The 23,086-nt window shown below is 39.0% G+C and overlaps 1 protein-coding gene and 1 long non-coding RNA gene across 13 annotated transcripts in view; both read right to left on the bottom strand.

Moving 5' to 3' along the window:
* RAPGEF5 (Rap guanine nucleotide exchange factor 5) overlaps positions 1 to 23,086 on the bottom strand; it is a 219,801-nt gene that overhangs the window by 48,936 nt on the left and 147,779 nt on the right. The window lies entirely within an intron of this gene.
* On the bottom strand, positions 1,655 to 7,774 carry LOC309631824. Its single transcript, XR_014246585.1, has 2 exons — positions 2,614 to 7,774; positions 1,655 to 2,287 (listed from the first exon to the last, which is right to left on the bottom strand). It is a non-coding gene; the product is annotated as an uncharacterized lncRNA (long non-coding RNA).

The following is a 23,086-nucleotide window of genomic DNA, read 5'->3' as shown; positions in this document are numbered from 1 at the left end:
GCCTCAAGCAATGAGATTTTTTTTTTTTTATTACAAGGCTCTCTAAACATACAATTTTGTCACCATTTTTTCCTTCCCTAAAACATCACCTATATTTTTGGGTATAGATGTTACGGAAAACCAATGCATAAAAAAAAAGTGCTTTGAAAAATAAATTTTGTAAGATTTCTGAAGTATGTACTCCAGACCTACAGGGAATGACACTTATATGTTCTAATAAATAAAGGCTTTCTAAATCCATTTACCTAAGTCTAGGACAAGAACAATGGATAATAAAACCCAGAGTACACACGTCAGGTTCCAAGGCCATTCACCTGTATCTCTCGAAAGCATCTGTAAGAAGCTGGGAAAGTGGTGAGTGACTTTCTTATTGTTGTGAAGAGAGGCAGAACTAAGTCCAGTTAAAAATGGAAAGAGAGAGCAGGTAAAATGGATCATGACATACTCCCTCCTAATTCCTTTTCTACCTCTTCAACCAACAAAAACAGGTTCCACTGTTATTGCCTCTTTGCCTGAGTGTTCTTCGAAAAGTCCAGCTTACACATAATATGGAACTGCTAAACAGGCGAAGTGACCTCCAATAAAATTTCAAAAATGATAGAAAAGATTTACACTCAGAATGCAAAGTAGACCTTTTGCCATAGTAGTCTTTATCCAATCTCCTTACCTTGAAATTCATTTTAATACATTCTTTAATTCTCATATCATTTACATTCTGGATATCAAATTTTTAGCTATTTGAAATAGTAGAGAATTGTAAGAATAGTGAGCTTGTACACTAAATAGCATTGATGCTCTCTTACACTACAAATGTGGAAACAGAAAGAACTGTCCAATACAGAATGCTATGGCTCTATGCTGAAGATTAGAAAAATTCCAGAATTTTAGTAATAACCAGCAATGTTTCTTTAAAAGTTTTCAATGCAAAACAAAAGGCCGTGTTGAAGAACACAAAATTCTGATAAAAAGAGGTTGTGAATGACACCTACAGTCCTATATCAACTGCAGGGGTTAATTTATTTCCATGGTTTGTTTATGCTGCAAAATCTCAAGATGGTCCTGATCCACACACGTAAGTGGCTGCAAATGGTAAAGGCTGACCAAAAAAGCTTGCTTTCTAGTTGCAAGAGGCCCTTAATTAAAGTGAACCAGAGGTGTTAATGAAGAGCATTAGGTAATTTTTCTCAAAGGTCTTTATTTTTTTTTATAATAGATAAGTAACAGTATTCCTCACTAAAAAAATTAATTTGACAAATGGCACCTAAAATGTAAATTAAGCCTAAACTTATAATGTTGTATCACACCGTAGTATGTGAACAGTCACTGGTCTAACCCACTATTACTCTGTGGAAAAGCAAGTTCTCAGACAGATGTGCCTGGGCCTTGCTGGGCATATATTAAGCCCAGTATAGGAAAACTGGGAATGTGGCTGGTTGCACAACTGGGTGTGAGTGGATATGCACAGCAGAGCTAGGAGCTCTCTACCGGAGTCCCTGTTCACAGAAGTTTCCGATCTATGCGCAAAAAGGCAGAAGAAGCTTTATTGTAAACTCTACCCCCAAACTAGGTAACCTGGCAGCACAAGTTAATCACTGGCATCCTAGTGAAAAATTGGAATGTGTATGTGAAATTTTGTGTCTCTTTCATTACAGTGTTTTATTTTTTATTTAATTTTTTTTTTTTGGCCACACCTCCAGGCTTGTGGGATCTTAATTCCCTGGCCAGGGATTGAACCCATGCCCCCCTGCAGTGGAAATGCAGAGTCCTAACCACTGGACCACCAGGCATTCCCTCATTACGGTGTTTTAAATAGTTGAAATTAAGATCCAACAATGGCATAATGTCTGAACCCCTAGGATATTTTGGAATCCAACTTGAAAACTATCACTCTGGGATGCTACTACACAGTTATGTTCACAAATTATAACGTATCTCTGTACTAAACATGGTTGATGAGAATCCTTAGCTTCTCTGGTCTGACTGGAAATTAAGTCTTTTTTGCATTCAATGTTAGATACAGGCAGCAAGGACCATAGAGCAGCCTAGAACCTAGAATCGACTTCAGGCTTTGCAATGGGCTCTTACAGATTGGAACCCACAATATACAGAAACCACTGGGTGACGGCACTGAGAACCTCAGACAATTCAGCATGTAAAACTCTTGGTGTGACACTCAGGTTCAGACTCTTTGGGATGTTCTTACACGTAGCTAATTTAGTGAGGTGGGAAGTATTCTCTAATCAAGATTTCCTCCATGAATAGCCAGATTAAAAAGAGCACCATTGGGCTTCCCTGGTGGTGCAGTGGTTGAGAGTCTGCCTGCCAATGCAGGGAACACGGGTTCGAGTCCTGGTCTGGGAGGATCCCGCATGTCGCGGAGCAACTGGGCCCGTGAGCCACAATTGCTGAGCCTGCGCGTCTGGAGCCTGTGCTCCACAACAGGAGAGGCTGCGGTGGTGAGAGGCCCGCGCACCGCGATGAAGAGTGGTCCCCACTTGCCACAACTGGAGAGGGCCCTCGCACAGAAACGAACACCCAACACAGCCATAGATGAAATAAATAAATAAATAAATAAATGAAAGTCCTCCTCTTAAAAAAAAGAGCACCATTAACTTTGATAAAAGCATTCATTTCATTCTGGAAGAGCCTTAGATAATGAACTGAGTGGCTGTGAGAGTTTGGTTGGATGGTGGCAAAACCATTTGGCATTCAATTCAATTAATCAGCTCACATAAGATAATATTTTGTTGAGGGCTTTGACCCAGAAATGCTTATTTCCCCTAAGCTACTACCATATTTAATATTCAACAGCATTTATCTAATTATCTCTCTGCCATAGAAATATTAATTAAAATAAAAACAATGATGCTATATAAAAACATCTCCAGTTAAAAACCTAATGAATAGAATAGCTAAAAATCCAATGAATAGAACAGAGTCCCAATACTCCTAACTCAAATCTTTCTCTAACTACCATATTGTTCTGAAATTTTTCTGTACACAAAGAGCTTTCCTTTATTCCTTTTCAACATTGGTATTCTTTTTTTTGCCGCATATGAAAGTAATTGAGTGATATAATCAAAACAACACACTTCAAATAAAAGTGCATTTTATAATATCCATGCTTCAAAAAAGGCTGTCCCACTGGTGTTTAGAGATATTTTTAGAACCACAATGGCTATATAAATGATCCCCTGAAGACTATTAGCCAACAATGGCCATTTAGAAAGACTAGCAAATCCACTGGCATCCACATTAAAACACTATAATTATCTATTATATTATATACTGCTTAATTAATAGTAATTTAAGACTCTAGGTAGAAAAGCACCTTTGTGTATAAAAACATCTTTCATTTAAACACATTCATAATTGCCATACAGACTAACACTCTGAATAAAAAGATGCATTCATTTTGATTTCTAGGTTAATGAATACTTAGGTATTAGTGTACAAAAAACTTTTCTTTGAAATTCTATTCTTTAAATCAATCACTAAATCTAATCCCAAATTCTTGGCTTATTACTGACAAAAATACTCAGCCATCCTTTCGGGAATACTCCTCTTCTTCCCCCAAATAACAAAACATTTTGTAGTGGCTTTTTAAAATACAGGCATTACTCTTTGCAGTATAAAAGTAACATGCTAATAACTATCAAAACTGGAGGGCAAATACTATTACAGTTTTAAGAACAATGTAACCTGAAATAAAATATATCAATATGCTGTCAAAATCTAAAGACTTGATAGAAATGGCTCTAAAATTCAGGTCTATAATTAGCCATAATGTTAATTAATACAGAACTTTCCCCTATCATTTGCTATTGTTTTAACTTTAAGACATAAGAAAAGAATGATCTATTTTTATTTGATTTTACTTGAATGTATTCTTCTTATATACATAAATTTTAAAATTTTCTCACTATCACTTTAAGTGTATCAAGCACTAAAAATTTCCATTTTATTTCTGCAAAATACAAGTGTTTCTAGAATATCCCAGAGTTGTGTCAAGGTGGAATGGTAATTGGTTTGGTACGGACTCTTTTTATAGGTTTCTGTTATATAAATTTAATCAAATTAAAGAAAATGGTCTAAATGTTTCCAAAAGGTCTAAGCTTAATGCCTTTTTTTTGGGGGGGGGAGGTAAAAAAAGAAAAAAAAAAAACATAAAAACGAACCCTGAAGTCTAGAAATCATAATGCGTATAGGGTGACTTAGAAACAATTAGAGAAATCTACCTCAGTTATTTTTCAACACTCGCCAGCAAAACGCACTGCCATAATGAAACCACTCACCCGTTAAAGTGAATTACCAAGAAAGCAAATGAAAAGAGTTTTGACAGACAACTGCCCATAGGAACCATTTAATCTAAGTAAGGTAATGTGAATATTCAACATTTCTGTACTAACTCATATCCCCTAAAGTACTGTTAGTAGTTTTGCTTCACGCACATTTCTACTTGAGATGCAATGAAATTTAAGGTGCTCTAAAACATGCTCTACTTAACCTCTATTCCAAGGAGCCAAGAAAAGCTTTGTACATGAAAGCGCCCATTTCTGGCCCTGGAATGTTACAACTTACCATTATTTTTTGAGAAGCAGTGTCAAAATGTCCATGTAATTTGATTAAGCACAACAAAAACAACTTAATGTTCATGTATGAATCATAGGTTAAAGTGCTGTGCCACCAATACAAGCTCTGCTTCTTGCTCAGTGTATTTTACATTTCAAAAAGCAGTATTCATGACCTCAAATGCAGCTGTTTACCACAGCTTTTAAATTCACTCAACTCCTGCAGACTTTTACAATTTCACCAGAGTCTTGCTTAGCCATTCTAAAACTGTCACATCTTGATCTAGTTTTATTTTTAGATATTGGTTGCACAAGAAAGGCTTATTCATTTAATGCTGTTTCTACATCAAACCTGGAAAGTCATCCCTTTAATGACAGGAACTTATGATACGGACTGCGTGGCACTCTTCCAATAATGAAATCCGTTTTCATTTTAACGTGTAAAAAAAAAAATATGGTTTTGGAATCCCACCACATTTCTTTAGGAAAGAGTGATTTGAATACAGCAGGTTTTATGTTCTTGGCTACGTGTAATTGCACATGCTGCCTTTTAAAAATGGCACTAGAAGCACCATGGAGTATTAACAGCAGCACTTTTATCTTCTCTACACAGAGAAAGGGTCACGTTTGCAGGTCACTCTGTTGTTACGGAGTGGACGGGCCCCATGAGCTCCTGCTGTCCCAGCCCCAATCAGCTGCTCTCAGTGTCCAGGCACAACTCATGTATCTGCCAAGTCTGCTGGGAAGCTCAGAACACAGTGTGAAGCATGCAAAGGGAGTCAGAGAGCTGGATTCCTACCTGGGTAGCCTTGAGCAGAGTACCTAATCTCTCTGGGCCTTAGTTAAATCATCCACCGTGAAGTGGATGTCACATCCACACCTAGCAGAGTTGTAGCTGAGTTAAATAGAATAGGACAGCTAACGCATCTGGCAAAGAATCTGGCATATATCAAGCACGCAATAAATACTACCTGTTCTTTATTTTCCTAAAATAAAATTATTTATGTCTGTCCGGTCCCAGTTCTCCAAGTGCTACGAGGCAACCAACCAAAACTGTGTATCGAGGAATGACTATACATAAGGCATTTGTTGAGGCACTGGGGGTTGATACAGGGAAGCACAACGCTGGTCCATGGCTTCAGGCTTATAATGAGAAAGGGAGCTGAGACGTGTATCCCCATGGGATGAACTAAGTAAGGTAACACGGCAACTGAGCAACACCAAACATAGATGGTACAGGGGATGAAGGAGAGACTCCATATGCCAGGGAAGGTTTCACCAAACAGGTGGCGTGTGAGATGACCTCCGAACTTCTGAGCAGAATTGGTGGAGAAAGAGGTGAAGGATGTAAGCAAAGGAGTGGGTATGGGTGTGTGTCTGTGGCTGAGTCACAAACCTGTGGCCTTTGAGCCTTGTTTTGCCCTTAAAGATGTTTTCTGTTAGATGACAATATTTAAAAATCAGAGATCTGGCAACACCACGTCCATATCTCAGATGGCAACCGTGGTTTAGACCTGAGCTGCGCTCTTTACGCAGGGTGCCCTCCCCAGTTTAGCACAGTTCTGCTCTGGTTGACTTCATTCGTTCACATGAACTGTCTGGGAACACACGAGCATGTAAGTCTTAGTCTATGGTACAGCTGTGAAACAGTAATGGAAGAGGTCACATGGTGTAACTGAAAGTAGAAAAGTAGGTTGGAGCCAATTCCTGGAGTGTTTTTGAGCTCTAGACTAAGGAGCCTGGGGCTTGTTCTATAGGAAAAAGGAAGTGAATGAAGACTTTCAAGGTGAGAAGTGACAAGAGATGCAGATTACACTTGCTGCATCACGGTAGTCCAATGGGATACAGGAAGAATAAGGGGAGGGAGGATGAGTTTACTTTTAAATGCATTGAGCTTGGGTTCCCTAGGTTACTTTAAATGGAACTATTGAGCAAAATTATCCAAGACCAGCGTTTGCTAAAGAAGGCCGGATGAAGATGGGAGCAACTGTATAAAGAGAGTGCTTGGGAACAACATGAATTCTCAGTGACAATCCTAGGAAGATGTAAGCAGGAGGTTGGGGGTTGAGCTAGGGTGGATGTTCATATTTGGGCAATGGTGGGAGAAAGATGAGTTTAAAAAGAGAAGAAATTGGAGAATTGGGAGACATAAATGTGACAGAAGCCAACAAGAAAGAAGGACTGGAAAAGAGAGCAGATCCTAAGAGTCAAAAGTTGCTGGAAGGAGGTCCATGAGACAGAGCATTCAAAGGCCACTGGATGTGGTATGTGATGGTCCCTGGTGTGCTGGCTTTAGAGAGGTGCCCCTTAAGTGGTAGAGGCATACTCTAGATAGACTGATGAGAACTAAGGATATTCTTGACACTCAGCTCTCATGCCATCTAGCACACTGTTTCTCCCCAAAGACTCTTCTTGTGGTTGTGTAGCTCATTGATCAGTAACAGCAGGTGCTCTCACAAATGACCCAGGAAGACGAATTTCTTCATGATCAATGCAAGTATCATTTTACTTAACAGTATAGATGAGAACATAGGAATTGTCATGGGTATGAAGCTTTCAATACCAATCTGCCAGCATCTACCAATAAAAATTAATATCCGGTTCGAAGATTTGCTCAGTTTAACATAATCGACCTGAGTTGCTGCATCTTGTATGATTAACATCACATATGCATTCTTAAGCTACAAACTGTGCTCCTAAGTGCCTGTCAATTAAATATTCCAAAATGTCATGAAACAAAGAAAAAATAATTTAAACATTAAATCTTAAATCACCCAATCCAAAAATGGGCAGAAGATCTAAACAGACATTTCTCCAAAGAAGATATACAGATTGCCAACAAACACATGAAAGGATGCTCAACATCACTAATCATTAGACAAATACAAATCAAAACTACAATGAGGTATCACCTCACACCAGTCAGAATGGCCATCATCAAAAAATCTACAAACAATAAATGCTGAAGAGGGTGTGGAGAAAAGGGAACCCTCTTGCACTGTTGGTGGGAATGTAAACTGATACAGCCACTATGGAGAACAGTACGGAGGGTCCTTAAAAAACTAAAAATAGAATTACCATATGACCCAGCAATCCCACTCCTGGGCATATACCCCGAGAAAACCATAATTCAAAGAGTCATGTACCAAAATGTTCATTGCAGCTCTATTTACAATAGCCAGGACATGGAAGCAACCTAAGTGTCCATCGAAAGAAGAATGGATAAATGATAAATGGATGTGGCACATACATACAATGGAATATTACTCAGCCATAAAAAGAAATGAAACTGATTTCAGGTGGATGGACCTAGAGTCTGTCATACAGAGTGAAGTAAGTCAGAAAGAGAAAAACAAATACCGTATGCTAACACATATATATGGAATCCAAAAAAAAAAAAAAAATTGGTTCTGATGAACCTAGGGGCAGGACAGGAATAAAGACACAGACATAGAGAATGGACTTGAGGACATGGGGAGGGGGAAGGGTAAGCTGTGACGAAGTGAGAGAGTAGCATTGACATATATACACTACGGAATGTAAAATAGATAGTGGGAAGCAGCTGCATCGCACAGGGAGATCAGCTTGGTGCTTTGTGACCACCTAGAGGGGTGGGATAGGGAGGGTGGGAGGGAGACGCAAGAGGGAGGCGATATGGGGTATATGTACACATATAGCTGATTCATTTGTTACACAGCAGAAACTAACACAACATTGTAAAGCAATTATACTCCAATAAAGATGTTTAAAAAAAAAATCTTAAATCAGAAGTCTCAGGCATGGTTATTCCAAGCAATAACTCTAATACTTGACTCAACTTAAAACAAGGTATGATATTTTTATCTCCTGAGCACTAAGAAGAATCTCTATTGTCAGCTTTCTTTCAAAACTTGAAATATATCACCATTCTGAGTGTTAATTTTTTTTCCCTTGGTCACTGTGAATCATTAGTGCTGAATTTCAGACAAGTAAAATTTTATTTATTTACTAATTTACTTTTGTTTCTGGTTAAAAGAAATTTTATGGACACTAGAGAGAAGTTATTTTAAATAAAGTTTAGCAATGGATAGTCAGTTGCCTATTTTAAACCTAAGAATTAAAAATCTATTCTGCAAACTTACTCATTTAAAGGAAACACAACTAAGGCTCTTTCTAAGCAATGTGGCACAAGATCTTATACAAACTGAACACTTCCAATACAAGAAAATTTACTTTAATGTATTGCCTGTGTTTGAAAACATTTCTAGGAAAAGTATTTCAACCAGTGACTGACAGCAGACATGCCTCTGTGTCTGGTTTCCAGAACAGTCATTAGAATTCTTTCTTTCCAGTATCACATGGCTGCTTTCTTTCTCACACAGGTGAAAGGGAGACTTGTGGTTTAGGGTCACAAATAAAGGTTTGGTCGAAACGGATGACCAAACACCTGTTACTTAGGGCTGAGCACAGGGCTCTCTGCTCTGGTGAAGACAAAGTTGTAAGATAAAGTCTCAGCTTTTGCAAGGATTTGGAATTTGACTGGTGAGATCGTTAAAGGACCACAACGGGCAGTCTACAAGCTCCAGCCTGATGAAATCCCATCCATGTGAATGTCTGAGCGGACCTCCATACCCCACCCCTGCCCACCACTGCCACCCAGCACACATGTTTTAGCCCCAGAGAGCCTCAAACCATGCTTTGAACCACACCTATTCCTTACCGTGCCCCAGGAAGCCAGCGGTGGCTTCAGTAGGTGATGGGGAAACGTCGGCTGGTGGGAGGGAAGACAGTAGCTAGTCTGTATGAAAATAACCATACCAGCCACCCTTTATGGACCACACATTGTGGGCTGTACCACAAGCGTCACCCACATGATCTGTGTTCCTCATAACCACCTTAGAAGGTAGGTCTTATCTTTAGCGAGATGATGACACTGAGACTGAGATAAGTACAGAGAATAACCACCGAGTTAATGTTGGAAGGGGTCTACGTCCCAAGGCGTGCTGAGCCACAGCAGTGGCTCTCACTGCACAATGTTCTCCTGAGGGTGTGGATACAAACCGTCCATGTCAGGGGTGAGGGGAAAGGAAGTACAGGAAAGTCATGGAATCCTGGGTTTGGACAGGGAAAAGCATCACAGATACGGGAACCTGGTCTTTTTATTGGCCTTGAATTGCCAAAGATGGCCCTCTGACGTCTTTTTCCACCCATGCGCATGCTACAGTTCCTTTATTCCTACTGAAATTTTGTTATTTTGTTTTTATTTTCTAGCAAACACCTGGCAATAGCAAATAGCTATAAGAGATCAGCCAATTTACTTCTCTAAAGATGGAAATGACAATCACATGGAAGGATTAAGACAGTCCACAGATTCATAATGTTTTTAAGATATTTTAACGACCAATTATACATATTTATATTTTTAAAAATTGAAATGTGAAGGCAGAAAGGAAAACAATTTTTTAAAAAGGTCAAACCATAACACTCTTCCTTTTCTTCTACATAAACTTCTCCGTATTATACATTATAGATACTGAAAACCATTAGTCACATTACATTTTGTTCACTCTTTCCCAAATCAAAAGAAGTGACTTGCATGTCAAAGTCTTGGCTATCCCTCACCTCAGTTATCACCTGTCAGCCCAACATCTGGATCAACAGACCATTAAACACGTATCAACTGTCACTGGCCAAGATATTTTTACCTTTTGGCTAAAGGCACTCATACATATCCCTTGTCTCAAATGGTTCTAAGAAGTCAGTTTTGTTTTAAATTAAATGTACTACTTACAAGCCTACAAACATCCTTAAGCCTTTCTGTTAGCATGATTCACGGTGATTTGACTCACACAGGTATGTAAAGGGTACATATGAGTTCTGAAATATCACCAAGAGTACAATAATATAATTATATAAAACTGTATACTATAACCTACTCTTAAAAGAACAAATTTAATTTGTGATATTGCTAAAAACCTTCTTCAAAGCCATATGACATGAACTATTTCTTGGTATATGTTAAATTTATTTCATGAAAAATATTTCTAACAACTGGAAGGGAGAATTTTGGAGTGAAAAATGCAGAATTCTCTAGCATGAATTCAGGGGCTCAAATCACACAAGAAAGGTACTTACCGGTAAGTAAACCTTGAGAATTAAGAATACATGAGATTATCTAATGTATAGCACAGGGAACTATATTAAATATTCTGTGATAAGCCATAATGGAAAAGAATATTAAAAAAGAATGTAGATATAACTGAGTCACTGTGCTGTGCCGCAGAGACTGGCATAACATTGTAAATCAACTATACATCAATTAAAAAAAAAAAGAATACATGAGATTAGTGTCAATAGTCACTTGTTGAGAAGCATATAAGACTTAATCCAAACCACTTTATAGGCTTTTAAAAAGTGATTATACAGCACTTTAAATTACAATGTGTTTATATTACTTTGAAGGGACAGAAATATATAATTATGGCCTCGGGTCTAAAGTATCAAAACAAATGAACGTAAGCTTCCATTCATAAAATTTCATGCCATTTTCCTCTTCTTTAGGAACCAAACTTTGACTTTTCTTGGGCATACTGCTCCCCAGATAGCTTAAAACCAAACCAAACGAGACATTTCCCAGTCTCACTTGTAGCTAGATGTGGCCACAACTAAGTTTTGGTCCATGAGAGAGAAGCAGAAGCCAGGTGTGATGAACAGGTATGTTCTTAACTAGCTCCATCCTGCTACCGGGATTGTGGTGCTATATTCACTTTGGTTCGTGGGATGCAGGTCAGACTCTAGGGACACTGGAGCGAAGAGCTGGAAGGAACCTCACTCCCGGCTGATTTCAGAGGGGCCTTACCAGCTCTGGACTGCATTTCTTTCTTTTTATTTTCACATGAGACAGAAGTATACGTATACCTGTTTATGTCACTGTTCGAGATTTTGTTATATGCAGCCATGCCTAATCACAAATAATACATACACAGAAAATTTTCAGGAACTCAAACACATGATCAGTAATGTGGTCTTGTGCTCAAGCTTCTCAGCTATCATAAGCAGGAAAAGTACATTTAAGGAGAGAGGAGTGTTGTGAATCTATCCTGATCTCATTACTGTGGATTTGTAGAATGTGCTGATGCAGACACATTTGCCTTTTATGTTTTTGATTATTTTTTAAAAGAACAAACAACCTCCCCAGAAGACTGTCAAACAGTGTAAACTGTCATAATAATTCTGAGAGATGCACTCACAATATGCCAATCAGCACTGGCAGAACCTGAACTTACTAAAATCTTTCTACAAAAGTCATCAGTGGTAAAATGAAAATGACTTTGCAATGCCTTCAAATTCAGATCAAACTGAACTAAGACACAAGAAGTCAGGGCTTCCCTGGTGGCGCAGTGGTTAAGAATCTGCCTGCCAATGCAAGGGACACGGGTTCAAGCCCTGGCCCGGGAAGATCCCACATGCCACGGAGCAACTAATCCGGTACGCCACAACCACTGAGCCTGCGCTCTAGAGCCCGCGAGCCACAACTACTGAGCCCACGTGCCACAACTACTGAAGCCTGCGTGCCTAGAGCCCGTGCTCCGCAACAAGAGAAGCCACCGCAATGAGAAGCCCACGCACCGCAACAAAGAGTAGCCCCCGCTCGCCGCAACTAGAGAAAGCCCGAGCGCAGCAACAACGACCCAACGCAGCCAAAAATAAATAAATACATAAATAAATAAAAAAGAAAGATTCTTTAAAAAAAAAAAAAAAAAGAAGTCACATTTCGTATGTTCAATTCTTGGGAAAAGATCCAAAATTAGGATGAAAATATCTTCACCCTGTTCTTCTTTCTTTTCTTAACAAAATCATGACACTGGATTTACAATATCTATAAGCCTGCTACACAAAAACAAACTATGTGATATCAAGCAAGACAGGAAGAAAATTTGAGGGGAAAACCTAACTTGCTCTATGTACTATGTAAATCTTTCTTCATAACAAGTCTATTTAAGGCACATTCAAAGGGATGTAGCAAGAAGGAAAACACCAGATGCTTTAATATTAGAACTTCTATCATGAGCCCTGATATATACAGCCACTCACCTAAAACCCTGTTCATTTTTAGACTGAGAATTTAAGTAGAAATATCCAACCAGGCATGAGATGGGCAATTTTAACTGATGCTTTTCATCTTCACACTAAGTGAAGCTCATTTACAGGATTAAAAGATTTAAAAATTAAAAGTCTGACCAAGTATCCTGAATGCTGAAAAGAAGGATAAGTCTGAAGCAGAAAAGGATACAGGATGGCTCTGAAAGTAATTTTCTGTCACTATTTAGATTACAGCAAGATATTCTGGGGATTACAACATGATATATTAGTTTTCCACACTTTCCGTTCACACATACCTACCAATTCTGTCTAATTTCATATTTATTTCTGAGATTTGGGGGAAGGACTGCCAGCCAAATAGCAGCCTTAAGCACAAGGCAAAAAGCTGCAAACAGAATGAAAAGAATGGTTTCAACTGTAGAGCAAGAAAGCCCCAAGGGCAAAAAATGAGGATAATGGGAAATGGGAGGGGAAGGTTATAATGAGAAAGACTGCAAAAAGAAATGAGGAAAAGCTCAATTATAGGTATGTTAAAGGCAAAAATTCTCCCACTTGAAGAACATTCCTTTTAGACATGTGCTTGTCAATTACAGCAATTCTGTGGCATTGCACCCTTTACATGAAGCCATAATTTGATTGAAACATGCTGTGAGAGATTAACATACAGGGATTATAATCAACAAATTGCCATTTACTAGCATTCCTTCCTCACACTTATAAGACTACCTAAAATACATATTCTTATATAGAAAAATCACTTTTTTCCCCCATTTTCTGATAGGATGCTAAATTTTTGACTGAGGACGATGTCACAGCATTAAAAAATACAGACAAGAACATCTGATAATCTCACTTTAAATCCATCAACTGGAGAGATGACACACAAGATCTCTGAGGGAGAGAAACAGAGGGAGAGAGAAAAGAGAGTTTTTTCATCCTTTGAATTGTCTTAAACACAGTCTCGAGTAATTTCATGTGCTGATGTTACTTTAAAACTATGATTCTGCTAAAATTACTCGATTGTCAAACTCACTTTTGACATAGTATCTTGTCTCCAGAAATTTCAGAATGTGTTGCTTCTTTCAATTCACTGCTCCAAAAATACCTGACTCACATCACACATTTAAACAAGTTTCTGGAAATACAGCGGGACGCTGGCAAAATCACAAGTGTTTCTACTAAAGTACAATATCAAATATGCCAGTGGACCCCAAATGCACTGAGAAAATATGGCCATTTTTAAAACTTTAAGACTTGAGAACAGCATTTTCTTTTTAAAGAAACAAAAATCCATTTTCCTTTTAAAAAGAAAAAAGAAGAAATTTATAAGAACAAAAATCAGCACCAAACTGAGAAACTGTGCTATAGAAATTATAGATTATAGAACTATAGATAGAAAAATAGAAGTAGCAGCCTTTGTTCTTAACGGGTATATATTAGGGAGACAAAATATGAAGGGAAAACTAAACAAAGCTATTATCTTTCTCAAATGCATCTTTATGAGAAAAACTACAAGTTATACCGGATTTGTGTTTAAAAAACAACCTTTAGGGACTTCACTGGTGGCGCAATGGATAGGACTCCGTGCTCCCAGTGCAGGAGGCCTGGATTCTATCCCTGGTTGGGGAACTAGATCCCACATGCATGCTGCAACTGAGGAGCCCGCCTGCCGCAACTGAGACCCAGAGCAACCAAAATAAATAAATAAATAAAATATTTTTTAAAATTACAAAAAAAAAAAGGGAACCTTCACCCTATGTCAAAGAGACTATACGGACTTAAGCCAATATCTTATTCATGTAATTATAAAACCAAAGACTATTCTACATGAACTTTGTGACTTATTAGAAAGGGCCTTCATATTTTACATTTAAAAACAGACTAATTTTATCTCTTATGATTCTTTGAAAATTGACAATTTATGTACATATTTATGGCAACTCTCAGTGTACCAGAGTATTTTATTATTTGTAATAATTTATCCACCAGCCATTCTAGGAAATTAGAAATTTACTGAAGATTTACATAAACTTGGAGGTGATTTCCTATCAATTAAAATAGAATTAAATGGTATTTAAAAAAAAAAAAGAAATTTACTGAACTACAAAGAAAGAAATACCTAAGGTTCCCCACAGTTGTCTATCTAAAAAGATGAGTACCAAATTGAGCACCTGAGTTGGAGGAAAAGCATTTTAGGGGAAGCAAAGAAAATGTAAATAAGGGGAATAAAGCAAATAAAATGTGCAAAGGTGAATAAAGGAGAAAGTCCATTCATTTCTAAGTCTTCTGCTCTGGCTACAGTTTACATAGGAAAACCCTCATGGTTTGGGGGGTTGAGGACATCACCACCAGGACAGACTTCACAGAAACAAGAAGTCACATGTGTATTTCATCTAGAACATAATGTGTGAAGGAAACTTTCAAAGATCCTCTATCTCACTTCCCAGCTCTAGGACACAGCCTTCCCTCTAGCCCATCAGAAAGTTGTTGATATTTTCCTTAAAAGTATTCAAAGAAGAAAGTCTAAAAACTCTTCTTAAGATGCACAAGTTTTTCAAAATCCTTATAGTCAGGAGACTAAAGATCTAATTTCTGAGGTAATTCTTGCCCCTTGTGTATTTCATTTTCCATTTCCTATCTTCAGATCCTCCTGAAATTAATTTCTCACAGCCCTACAATATTTCAGTTTGTTTCTAGGGTGCTCTAGACTTATAGTTGAACTTTAAGTATTGGAAGAGATCATGTGGAGTAAACATGAAAATGATGCGATTTAATAAACGCACTCCAATGATCCAGTCTCATTCTAAATGGGGATTGTTTCCCTGAAAAGTAGGCTGTACTCCTCCTTACATCTTTATCCATTAAACATCTTCTTTTGCCCATTGGTTATGCTGTAATGAAAACTTCCACATTTTCATTATTAATCAGTGTACATTAATGACCTTATGCTTCATCTATGTCTCACTTCATTACCAACAAGAGTATTAATTAACCCACAATCTACTGGCAGTGTAAAAGCATCAATTCCCTTGTTATCATATATAGTATCACATGTTCAAAGGTGGTGTGAATAGATTAGTTCAGAAGATGAACACCTCAAATGAAATTCACAGTCGTAATCTGATTTTTAATATTATCTCATGTGAGTGGTCTGATACAGCATCAGCTGCAACTAGGACCTCTTCCCCCACACCCCCTTTCTTGTGTAACCTTCTTGAAGCAGTTAGGCCACCCAGTGGCCACCTTGCTCACAGGTGGAAACCAAGAAGCAGGTCTTTGTGCTGGAGATTAGCTCCCTCTTAAGTGGCAACTGAAGCACCTGATTTGGGGTTTATAGCTAGAGTCGAATGGTAGGTTTTTTATTTCAGTTCTGCCTTTCATCCAAGATTTTAGCCACTAGACAAAAATGATGTCTAGGACAAAGCTAGGAATGTATCTGGGTTCACTTCCAGATTCAAATGACCACTCTATCTCTGAAGCAGCTTAGTTAACTTCTGCTTTAGCATCTATGTCCATTAGATGGAGATAATCATCCTGTACAAGCATCCATCTAATGGAGAGGATGTTTGGATAAACAGAGTGGTGTCAAATCCTGGCTCTCAAATTTGGAAGGGGCCTCAGATGTCATGTGGTCTAAACTCTCTGATTTCATAAATGAGGCAAATGAGAAAGAAATTTCTACACAATTCTAATTATCTCACCACTTAGTATTAATTTATAAAGTCTTCCAATGCTTCAATTACAATCAGCAAAAACATTACATTCTCCACATTAGCAATTAGGAGAGAAGCTAAGGGAACTGCCAAAAAACCAAACCAAACCAAACCAAAAGCACAAAGATTACAAAGCAGAACAGAAACCATATTCTAACATGAGCACTTTTACTCCTAGTTCTCTCTCGATGGCACTTTGGGGATTTTCATTGTCACCGTGGATCGCTGTTTCAAGCCTTCCCTTTATCTGAAAAAACAAGCCTTCTCTGGACAGTGGGGTTCTCATCTGCATCTGAGGCACACCCAGGGCACCTGGAGTTGGTGCTCATGAATTTATTTAGTCTTTCGTTGACTTTTTCATTAGCATGTATGCAAACAAAATTAACCTAATATTTAACACTGACAGTTTCATAAAGCTGAAAAAGACCTCAAGTGGCAACCTAGTCCAGTTATTTGTCCCTGAGAAAGCTACTTTCACAGGTCAAGAAGGTAAAAGGCTGACATCAACCATTTCCACGGATGCAGAGTCTATGGCTCTTAGCTGTCGCCAGTACCATCAGGGGATACTTATATCTACTTCCAACTCCTTTTACATCTTTTATTTATTTTTTCAACTAAGTCTATTTCCTTTGGTTCTGAACTTTGCTGAATAGGATCAGACATTTCACATTCATTCTCTATACTACTTTAAATACATTAAAATATCCTCTAGCTTCTTCATTTTTAAAGACATGTGGATACAGTTCTCCCAAATTTGTGTCTATAATGAGATTGGTTATTTAGCACCACTAACATCCACCACTCTTTCCCTATTTGTTTTCTGTCTGACTCCCTCCACTAAAATGTAAGTCCCACAAAGGTAAGGAGTTTGTGTGTATTTTGTTTACAGTTGTATGCCCCACAGCTAGAACAGTGCCTACATAAGAGGTCGAAGATACCTGTGGAAGGAACAACTAAATTTTCCTATGGTATTCATTCACCCGCATATAGAAACTGAACACTCAAATATGCACTGTTGTATTTTATTACAGAAGCAGTGTGTAAAGTTAAAAGTAAAGGAATTACAGGGGGAGGGCCAGTATAAGAGCCAGGATGCAGAGTATTTCATCACTGGGGGAAAACCACTGCTTTTCTCTAGCAACAGACTGTTTCTGAATATCCCAAAATGGCCTGGTAGTAAAACTCTCTGCAAATGGATATTACTGGTAGGTGATAAATCAAAGCTATTCTTTGTAAATGTTATAGCATAATTTCCCAAAGGAACTTAAAAAGTTTCCCATTGGACAAGGTTATATACAAACACACTTAAATCATCACCAGCTATGGACACTGAGCCTTGAATTCCAAGCCTGCTACCCCATCAACATTCTAACTGCTCTCTGAGCAAGGCTGAAGAAACACAGCAGTAAGACAGGGCAACATGAAGTCAGGCCAAACCGCCTAAGTCCTCGTGCAAAGCCTAAGTGATGGTGGAGTCAGCATAAAACGACCGCAGGGTTAAGGTCTCCTCCAGATCTAGAATTCTACGGTTCTGTGACATACTTTGAAAGGAAAGGGGTTGATATAAATCTCTTTAGATCAAAGCATTTCAGTGATGAAAGATATGTCAGAACTCATCTCATGTATAACTTGCTCAAGGTCTCAGGTTGGTCTATTAATGGAGCCCAGATCTGGGACCCAAGGCTTCAGAATCTCATTTTAGTACACTTTCTACTCTGCTGCGTGCATATTCTCCTTCCTTAGAACATCATTTCTTACAGAAGTAAGCATTCTTGGCTGTGAGACTGAAGGACCACCCAGAGATCCCTGGAGTGTGACAGAACGCTGGCAAAAATCTAAATGGGTTTTGTTCACTATTCCGTCACCTCCTCATTCCAAGAACTGAGAGCTAACAGCTGTGTGGCCAGTACCTCTGTCTGCTCTGATTGTTTCCTTTTTTTCAAAACCATTTCAGTGGATGGACCAGCAATGCAGGTTTGTGAATTTTGAACTCAGGCTGCAGAGGCTCTAGGGCAGGGACCAGTGGATATGAGGCTGGACACAGAGATCAGGAGAGGGAGTGGGGAGGGGAGGTGGAGGAAAGGAGAAATGACGCCCCTAGCTCTCAGGGGCAAATTTATAACTATTAGACACTTTGAATATGTCTCTGAAAAAAGCGGAGAGACAAACTCATTGTCCTAGTTCTGTGGCTCTCACATCTGTCTACGTATAGCATCATCGAGGGAGCCTTCAAAGCCCCTAACTCTTAGGCCCCAACTCAGGTCAACTGAACCAGGATCTCTGGGGTGGGACCCAGACATTGATATTTTGAAAAATGCCCCATGTGCTGCTAATGATACAGCCACAGATAAGATCCACTGGTCTATTACATGTTACATGATACCACAAAAATAAAAAGATAAATCCAAGATAATTTTACATTTATGTTAATTGCACAAAATCATGGAGAGGCTTACCACCATCTAAAAACTTCTGTGTCTACCCGCCAAAAGTTTTAGTCCTGCAAAAGCCATGCAGCCACAGGGTTATAAAGGTCTTGCCACCTGCAAAAGAAAGCCTAGAAGAGAAGCACCAAACATCTTTCCAGAAATCCTAAAAGGTAAGGAAATTAAGGAAGAAGTTCACCTAAATTGTCTTCCGTATTTTCAATGATCAGGAAAAAAGGCATTCTTAATTTTCCTTCACAAGAAATAGGTATCAAGTATTTAGGATACGCTTGATGCTGGAAAGGGAAAGAAGATAAAAGAAAATGAAAAATGGCTTGCCTGCCCTAGCTTCACTCAAGCTTCCATCAGTGCAATGCTCCAAAAAAAGCCATTAAGCTGGCAATGGAGAATAGCTTTGGGACCCTATCAATTAAGTGAGACACCCTATGCTATAAACCAGGTACTTTCACGGAGTTGGTTGCCTCGTGAAAAGGTAAAGGGACTCACTTTCTCCATGATGTAATCAGTCTACCAGGTACTGTTGAAAGTACACCACCCACACGGAGGCATCCATGCCCCCCGTGGTCAAAGCAGGATAAGCAGACATTTCCACACTGAGTGCACAATATACTGAACGATAACCTCATGAAGTAAAAAACAGCCATACCTGGAAGAAAGCAGGTCAAGCCTAATAAGAATCAGCTAATAGGCTCTACCTGTTCCCACTATCTTATTCTCTGCTTGTTTTTTCTTGAAAACCTGTAATCATAAGCAATTTGCTTCAAAAAGATGAATAAAAACCTAAGACGTGGGAAAAAAAAAGGGGGAGCAAATAACGGTATTTCCTCTTGTGTTTCCCCTAAGGTAGACTCATCGTAATGCAGATGTAGAAAGAAAAGTCAATAAGAAGGATTTTCTCTGTGTAATTCATCTGATCATAGCGTTGTCCCCGGCCACCCCCCTTAGAACAGAAATCGTTATTCCTAATAGAAGCATCTCTAGACAAAACACATTTGATCCTTTCCAGAGAGGGGAAAGGGTTAAATAGGAGCAGCAAGCACTGTAGACCCTACAGACCAGGGCTGGTGCTGGGGACTCGCTCCTCCACCCCTCCGGCTCCTCCACTCACAACACATTTTCTTGCTTCTTGCCTTCCTTGTAATTCTCCTGGGCTAGGAACGCCCAGTGATGTCTGCCCTATTTCTGGGAAGATGAAAGATAGAGCTGCTTGATTTTCCCCTAACATTCCAAATGCTTCAAGTCAGACCCTGAACCTCGAAAGAAAAGGTAATTTTTGAAAACAGCTTCAATCCTTCGACGTTCACAAATAGGTATCCAGTTACCAGACTCAAACAGTTTTTCCATTTTAAACAATGAAGAATTATTCATTCATTCGTTCATTCATTCATCCATCCATCCATCCATCCATCCATTCATTCATCCCACAGATATTCCCAGGATGACTGTTTGTGCCTGGTAGTACCAGGGAGGAAAGGTAGGCACGTAGGGGATTATGAAAATAAGCATGCTAAGTGTTGTGTGGATCAAATCGTTTAGGAAAATCATTAGTAGGTTGCTTGTAAACATCTCTAACAATGTTTTTTTTGCTTTTAAAACTCAGTTTGATATGGTGATAGAATACTGTATGAATTGTTGTTTTCTATTCTATTCTAGATTTGGGTAATAACAAAAATACAGTATCTCTTATTTCTATTCCATTCAATTAAGTAAACTTTTTTTCCACTTGCATATTAACATCAGTTAGTAATCCCCTGAACCTGTCCTTTGTGAGTATAGGTCTCTTAGCCTATTGGGCCTTACACCTACATTTTCACAATGAAGTGACTTTTGTGGGGAAGAGAGGGAAATAACTTGCATCCCTTGCTTGGTTAACTTCCCCAGCCTCTGGTGGGTACAGGAATGTAAGAATCCAGAAGAGGCTCACCCCAGCCTCCAGGACCATTTATTTCTTCCCATGTATGCTTTCTTCCTCACTGCCATTGGGGCCATGTGGACCACCAGCATATGGCTCCACCCAGCTCCATATGGTTCCATCTCCCTAAAAGGGGCGCTCGAGAACAAAAAAACGCTGCTGTATACTTTTATTGCAGCCCCTTCTCATTTTCCTCCATCTGTTTTCCATATGTTTACGCGACTCAGACTCCTGCACACGTAGACCTTTTATAGTGCGGGTCGCCGGCCTGACCAAGATAAAGAACTAACATTCACCGCTGTCAGTGACAAGGGGCCTCAACTACTTTAAATATGTGATTCATTTAGTATTCAAACTAGAACGAACCCATAACCACTTTTCTTCAATTTGTACATGAAACTGATTTTATATTTATATTTTTTCAAATGTTACCAACAAAAGCCACACAGTGGCTCTTCTGTTGTATTTTCTCCAAGCGCTGTTCGTGAAGTGTGGAAGAACTGCATGTGACTTCCACTTAGGTGTCCCTATCATATTACACATCAATCTCTATCCAAAGTTGACTTTTTCATTTTCATAAAACTCTCCTTTGATCAGAGGAAAAGCTGTTACTGTTTTCCCCCTCAGGTGTCCCTGCAAACATCTGAAGTTTTACATGTGTCCTCTGCAAACGCTAAAGAAATGAGCAGTAGTGAGGACCGACTGACCCCGGCGGGGCTCTACCTGCCCGGCTTTGGCCACACCGAGTCGTGGTCCTTTTAGCTTTGCTCGGCACCTGGCAAGAGGGACACATCTGATCCCAGTGTTGGTATAATCAAGAAGAAACTGGGAATACCAGTCACTAGACACCAGGTACAACACTGTTTCCCAACAGGAGGCAACTGCTGGCATTAGTAACAGGAATTAGGGTGATTTCTCATTCCCGGTGTTAACTTGTCAGTGGGCACCTAGGCCATCTTTCACAAAAAACTAATGACAGTGAGAACGTAAGAAAAAAGAAATCAAGTAGGCCTAGTACTGGCTTCAGTAATTTCTATTCTTATTAATATGACTTAGACACAAAGTCCTGTGTTATAGAACTGCAGTGCTACTAAGAAGAACACATTCAGTCCCCCAAATTGCTACGCATGTTCAAAGGTGTCCTCTTCGTGGCAGATAACTTGCCTGTAACCTAGTCCAAACCACCTGTGTAAAGCAGTCTGCTAATCAGTACGCGGAAAATTATGGCCAGTTCCGTGATGACTATCTCTGATGAAGCAGAACACGGAAATAGTGCTCAAATGCACAAAATATTAATAGACATACAAAAACCACCCAGCAAATGCCACGAGAATACGTTTCTCTTTCAGCTTGTTCGTGTATAAATGACAACTATTACTATTTTTCCCCATAGATATGCAAAATAAAATTTTTATTTGAATTTCAAGATCAAACAATAACATTAATGTAGAATGCGTGATTGAGCCATTTTTGCCTTTTTTTTAAAAACACTATTACATATTTCACACATCTTTGTTTCTCTTAATGTCCTTTATAATGCAGTATACAAACAGACATCAATTAAGTTCAGACAAAACTACTGGGACCCAAGGAAACTCTTGTTCCCACCTAAGTTGCCATTTCACAACCCTTCCTGCATGGGAAAAAACCTAAGGAGTTACTTGTACTAATACAACCAAAAATGCCTTTTATTGATGCAGTCGATATATTGCAAACTGCGGGCATCACAGGTGCTATGGTGGCAGCAAAAAGTGCATTTTAGTCAGGGCATCAAGTTACAGAATTCAGGCTACAGCCAGAGGCCTATTCATTGGAATAACTGCTCCAGGCTGCAACAAATTACAAATTTTGGTTAAGAGAAGCAAGTACTGCCCTTGTGTGATAAAGGAAGTTTGGGTAGATCATGCAATGGTAGTGTTTCCAGAAGTGCAAGGGTGAAAAAGCTAAGTGGGTATTTTGCTCCCAGATTAAATAGAAAGGACAAGAAGCCTGATCAATAAGACTTCAGTGAATTACAGTTTCTGGTCTGAGAAGCTATGAGTATCATATTCTGCGCAGCAGGGCTTGCTCTGAGCAGTTTGTAAACCACATGGAAAAAGGCAGAAGTTGCTGCTAAGCTTATAGTTGCTGAGTAGTTGCATTAATTGTTGACTTTTCGGCAGAGAGGCTACTCCCCCCAGCTCAGTGCTTCCCACAAGCCAGGTAAACGCTAGCTGGCAACCCCATCCCTCATATTCCTTCCCACTGAACACTGGCTCTTAAATGCTGGCCTCTTGCCAGCTGCCTTTAGGTGAGATTCGGTAAAAACTGCCAATGAAACAAGAACATCTGCCTTCGTGTCATTTTCTTTGTACAGCTACT

The sequence above is a fragment of the Balaenoptera borealis genome (genome assembly GCF_965194805.1).
Source record: "Balaenoptera borealis genome assembly, chromosome: 7".
Lineage (NCBI taxonomy): Eukaryota > Metazoa > Chordata > Mammalia > Artiodactyla > Balaenopteridae > Balaenoptera > Balaenoptera borealis.
This window is presented reverse-complemented; position numbering and strand designations above follow the sequence as displayed.